A 6193-nucleotide genomic window follows, 5' to 3' on the forward strand; every position below is an offset into this window, starting at 1 on the left:
GATTGTCTTGGCTATGTGAGCTCTTTTTTTTGTTCCATATAAAGTTTAAGGTGGTGGTTTTCAATTATGTGAAGAAAGTCAATGTTAGCTTGATGGGAATAGCATTGAATCTATAAATTATTTTGGGCAGTATGGCCATTTTCATGATACTGATTCTTCCTAACCATGAGCAGAGAATGTTTTTCCATCTGTTTGTGTCCTCTCTTATTTCCTTGAGCAGTGGTTTGTAGTCTCTTTGAAGAGGTCTTTCACATCCCTTGTTAATTGTATTCCTAGGCACTTTATTCTCTTTGTAGCAATTGTGAATGGGAGTTTGCTCATGATTTGGCTCTCTGTTTGTTAATGGTGTATAAGGATGCTTGTAATTTTTGCACATTGATTTTGAATGCTGAGACTTTGCTGAAGTTGCTTATCAGCTTAATGAGATTTTGGGCTGAGACTATGGGGTCTTCTAAATCTACAATCACGTTGTCTGCAAATAGACAATCTGACTTCTTCTTTTCCTAATTTAATACCCTTTATTTCTTTTTCTTGCCTGATTGCCCTGGCCATAACTATGTTGAATAGGAGTGGTGAAAGACAGCATCCTTGTCTTGTGCCAGATTTCAAAGGGAATGCTTCCAGTTTTTGCCCATTTAGTATAATATTGGCTGTGGGTTTGTCATAAATAGCTTTTATTATTTTGATATATGTTCCAATAATATGTAGTTTATTTAGAGTTTTTAGCATAAAGGGCTGTTGAATTTTGTTGAAGGCCTTCTCTGCATCTATTGAGATAATCATGTGATTTTTGTCTTTGGTTCTGTTGATTTGATGGATTATGTTTATAGATTTGCCTATGTTGAACCAGTCTTGCATCCCAAGGATAAAGCTGACTTGAATGTGATGGATCAGCTTTTTAATGTGCTGTTGGATTCAGTTTGCCAGTATTTTATTGAGCATTTTCACATCAATGTTCATCATGAATATTGGGCTGAAATTTTCTTTTTTAGTTGTGTCTCTGCCAGGTTTTGGTATCAGGATGATGTTGGTCTCATAAAACGAGTTACAGAGGATTTCTTCTTTTTATATTGCTTGGAATAGTTTCAGAAGGAATGGTACCACCTCTTCTTTGTACGTCTGGTGGAATTTGGTGGTGAATCCATGTGGTCCAGGACTTTTTTTGGTTGGTAGGCTATTAACTGCTGCCTCAATTTTAGACCTTGTTGTTGGTCCATTCGGAGATTCCACTTCTTCCTCATTTAGTCTTGGGAGGGTATAAGTGTCCAGAAATTTATCTATTTCTTCTAGATTTACTAGTTTATTTGCATAGAGGTGTTTGTAGTAATCTCTGATGGTAGTTTGTATTTCTGTGGGATTGGTGGTGATATTCTCTTTATCAGTTTTTATTGCATCTATTTGATTCTTGTCTCTTTTCTTCTTTGTTAGTCTGGCTAGCATTCTATCTATTTTGTTGATCTTTACAAAAAACCAACTCCTGGATATATTGATTTTTTGAAGGGATTGTGTCTCTATATCCTTCAGTTCTGCTCTGATCTTCATTATTTCTTGTCTTCTGCTAGCTTTTGAATTTGTTTAATCTTTCTCCTCTAGTTCTTTTAATTGTGATGTTAGGATGTCAATTTTATATCTTTCCTCGCTTCTCTGATGGGCATTTAGTGCTATTAATTTCCCTCTGGACAATGCTTTAAATGTGTCCCAGAGATTCTGGTATGTTGTGTCTTTGTTCTCAATGGTTTGGAAGAACATCTTTATTTCTGCCTCCATTTCATTATTTATTTAGTAGTTATTCAGAAGCCAGTTCTTCAGTTTCCATGTAGTCGTGCAGTTTTGAGTGTATTTCTTAATCCTGAGTCCTAATTTGATTGTACTGGGGTCTGAGAGACTGGTTGTTAAAATTTCTGTTCTTTTGCATTTGCTGAGGAGTGTTCTACTTCCAATTACATGGTCAATATTAGAATAAGTGTGATGTGGTGCTGATAAGAATGTTTATTTTGTGAATTTGGAGTGGAGAGTTCTATAGATGTCTATTTGGTCTGCTTGGTCCAGATCTGAGTTCAAGTCTTAAATATCCTTGTTAATATTTTTTCTTACTGATTTGTCCAATATTGATAGTAGGTTTTTAAAGTCTCCCACTATTATTGTGTGGGAGTCTAAGTCTCTTTATAGGTCATTAAGAACTTGCTTTATGTATCTGGGTGCTACTGTATTGGGTGCATATATATTTAGGATAATTAGCTCTTCTTGTTGCATTGATCCCTTTACCATTAGGTAATACCCTTCTTTGTCTCTTTTGATCTTAGTCAGTTTAAAGTCTGTTTTATCAGAGACTAGGATTGCAATCCCTGCTTTCTTTTGCTTTCCATCTGCTTGGTAAATCTTCCTCCATCCCTTTATTTTGAGTCTATGTGTGTCTTTGCATGTGAAATGGGTCTTCTCAATACAGCACACCAATGGGTCTTGACTCTTTATCCAGTTCGCCAATCTTTGTCTTTTGATTGGGGCATTTAGCCCATTTACATTTAAGGTTAATATTGTTATGTGTGAATTTGATCCTGCCATTTTGATGCTAGCTTGTTTTTTTGCCTGTGGTTGATGCAGTTTCTTCACTGCGTCATTGGTCTTTACGATTTGTTACATTTTTGCAGTGGCTAGTACTGGTTGTTCCTTTCCATGTTTAGTGCTTCTTTCAGGAGCTCTTGTAAGGCAGGCCTGCTGGTGATGAAATCTCTCAGCGGTTGCTTGTTCATAAAGGATTTTATTTCTCCTTCACTTATGAAGCTTAGTTTGGCTAAATATGAAATTCTGGGTTGAAAATTCTTTTCTTTAAGGATGTTGAATATTGGCCCCCACTGTATTCTGGCTTGTAGGGTTTCCACTGAGAGATCTGCTGTGAGTCTGATGTGCTTCCCTTTGTGAGTAATCCAACCTTTCTCTCTGACTGCCCTTAGCATTTTTTCCTTCATTTTAGCCCTGGTTAATCTTAACAATTATGTGTCTTGTGTTTGACTTCTTGAGAAATCTCTTTGTGGTGTTCTCTCTATTTACTGAATTTGAATGCCAGCCTGCCTTGCTAGGTTGGAGAAGTTCTCCTGGATAATATCCTGAAGAGTGTTTTCCAACTTGGTTTCATTCTCCCCATCACTTTCAGGTACACTGATCAAAGGTAGATTTGGTCTTCTCACATAACCCCATATTTTGTGGAGGTTTTGTTCATTTCTTTTCACTCTTTTTTTCTCTGATCTTGCCTTCTCACCTTATTTCATTGAGTTGATCCGCAGTCTCTGATGTCCCTTCTGCCCCTTGATCGATGCGGCTACTGAAACTTGTGGATGCTTCATGAAGTTCTCATGCTGTGTTTTTCAGCTCCATCAAGCCATTTATGTTCTTCTCTATGTTGGTTATTATAGTTAGCATTTTGTCTAACCTCTTTTCAATGTTCTTAGTTTCTTTGCATTAGGTTAGAACATGCTCCTTTAGCTCAGAGAAGTTTGTTATTACCCACCTTCTGAAGCCTGCTTCTGTCAGTTTGTCAAACTAATTCTCCATTGAGTTTTGTTCCCTTGCTGGTGAGGGGTTGTGATCCATTGGAGGAGAAGAGGTGTTCTGGATTTTGGTGATTTCAGCCTTTTTGCCCTGGTTTCTTCCCATCTTTGTGGATTTATCTACCTTTGGTCTTTGAAGTTAGTGACTTTCGGATGGGTCTCTGAGTAGACATACTTTATGTTGATGTTGAAACTATTTCTGTTTGTTTATTTTCCTTCTAACAGTCAGGTCCCTCTGCTGCAGGTCTGATGGAGTTTGCTGGAGGTCCACTCCAGACCCTGCTTGCCTGGAAATCACCCACAGTGGCTTCAGAAGAGCAAGTATTGCTGCCTGTTCCTTCCTCTGGTAGTTTAATCCCAGAAGGGTACCTGCCAGATGCCAGCCAGAGCTCTCCTGTCTGAGGTGTCTCCCTGTCAGGATACATGGGGTTAGGGAGCCACCTGAGGTGGCAGCCTGTCCCTTATGGGTGCTCAAGTGCTGTGTTGGGAGATCACTTGCTCCCTTCAGAGCTGCCAGACAGGGACATTTAAGTCTGCTAAAGCTAAATGTACAATGTCCCTTTTTCCCAGGTGTTTTGGCCCAGGAAGGTGAGGGCTTTATTTATAAGTCCCTGACAGGCTACTGCCTTTTTTCAGAGATGTCCTGCCTAGCAAGAAGGGAGTCTAGTGACAGTCTTCCTACAGAGGCCTTGCTGAGCTGCTGTGGGCTCTGCTCAGTTGCTGTATAAACTTCCAGTGGCTTTGTTTACATAGGCAAGGTTAAAACCACCTACCCAAGCCTCAGCAATGGTGGACACCCCTACCCACACCAAAGTTGAAAGTCCCAGGATGAGCTCAGACTGCTATGAGAATTACAAGCCAGTGGGTCTTAGCTTGCTTGTCTTTGTGGGGGTGGGAACCCATTGAGCCAGATCACTTGGCTCCCTGGTTTCAGCCCCCTTTTTCAAGGGAATATGTGGTTCTATGTCGCTGGTATTCCAGGTGCCACTGGGGTATGAGAAAAAAAAACTGCCATGGCTAAAATGACCCTCAGTTTTGTGCTGGAAACTTGGAGTGCTGTTGTTGTAGGCACTGGAGGGAGTCTTCTTGTTTGCAGGTTGTGAAGACCATGGGAAAAGTGCAGTGTCTGAGGCAGAGTGCCAGAGTGGAGGGAAAAGTCTGTAATGGCTTCTTTTGGCTAGGAGATGGAGTTCTCCATCCCCTTGTGCTTTCCAGGTGAGGTGACGCCCCTTGGGCTGCTTTGGCTCACCCTCCTTGGGCTGCACCCACTGTCTAGACAATTCCAATGAGATAAAACTGGTACCTCAGCTGGAAATGCAAAGATCACTCACCTTTTATGCCACTCTTGCTGGGGACTGCTGACCAGAGCTGTTCCTATTCAGCCATCTTGGCAGAAAAAAACAACTGTCTAAATATTTTATTGTATTTGGAGGCTTATCCGTTTTTAATCTTTCCTTTATATCTTTTGTTTTTCCATGCATTGGATGACTGTGTGCAAGTATATTTATCTCAATTTTTAAGGTCCTTTCTGGGTTTAGTTGTTCAAATTCTTACTTGGATAAGCATAAATTATAAATAGGAATCTATTTCTAGCATTTCCAAATTTTAGGCACTATCTAAGCAACTAATTGGGAATGAGAAAGAAATTAGGACAAAATATACACTAAAAATGCCTCTGTAATGCAGAGATTCATAAAGATTAAAAATAAAATGATGAACAAAGAACAAAAGTACATAGGCAAAGCAAACAAAAATAGGGTTGAGGAGTTAGTTCGTTATGAATCTGTCCTCCTGCAAATGATAGTTATAAACTCTGGAAAAAATAAAAGTATTTTGAAAATTTCCAAAAAGCAGGACATTTGGGGAAGAGAGTTAAAATTTATTGGAAGTTGAAAGTTATATATCCTATTGTCTTCTCCATTATTCACACTTTTACCCTGAAGGGCATAACAGTTGCAATGGTGGTGGTTCAATGTGTATTAAACTCCTATATTACACCCTGCTGTCTTTCTAAAACCAGTGCCAATAGCTCTGGATCACCAGAGATACCAAAAGGTGAGTGGGGAACTACAGAAAGTATAATGCAAATGGCCATACTGCCCAAAGCAATTTATAGATTCATGCTATCAATATCAAGTTACCATTGACTTCTTTCACAGAATTAGAAAAAAACTACTTTAAATTTTGTATGGAACCAAAAAAGAGCCAATACAGCCAAGACAATCCTAAGCAAGATGCACAAAGCTGGAGGCATCAAACTACCTGACTTCAAATTATACTATAGGGCTACAGTAATCAAAACAGCATGGTACTGGTACAAAGACAGATTATAGACCAGTGGAACACAACAGAGGCTTCAGCAGTAACATCACACATCTACAACCATCTGATCTTTGACAGACTTGACAAAAACAAACAAGGGGGAAAGGATTCCCTATTTAATAAATGGTGTTGGGAAAGCTGGCTAGCCATATGCAGAAAACTGAAACTAGACTCCTTCCTTACACCTTATGCAAAAATTAACTCAAGATGAATTAAAGACTTAAACATAAGACTCTAAACCATAAAAATCCTAGAACAAAACCTAGGCAATACCATTCAGGACAGAGGCATTGGCAAAGACTCCATGACTAAAACACCAAAAGAAA

The sequence above is a fragment of the Cebus imitator genome, unplaced genomic scaffold, assembly GCF_001604975.1.
Source record: "Cebus imitator isolate Cc_AM_T3 unplaced genomic scaffold, Cebus_imitator-1.0 Scaffold186, whole genome shotgun sequence".
Classification (NCBI taxonomy): domain Eukaryota; kingdom Metazoa; phylum Chordata; class Mammalia; order Primates; family Cebidae; genus Cebus; species Cebus imitator.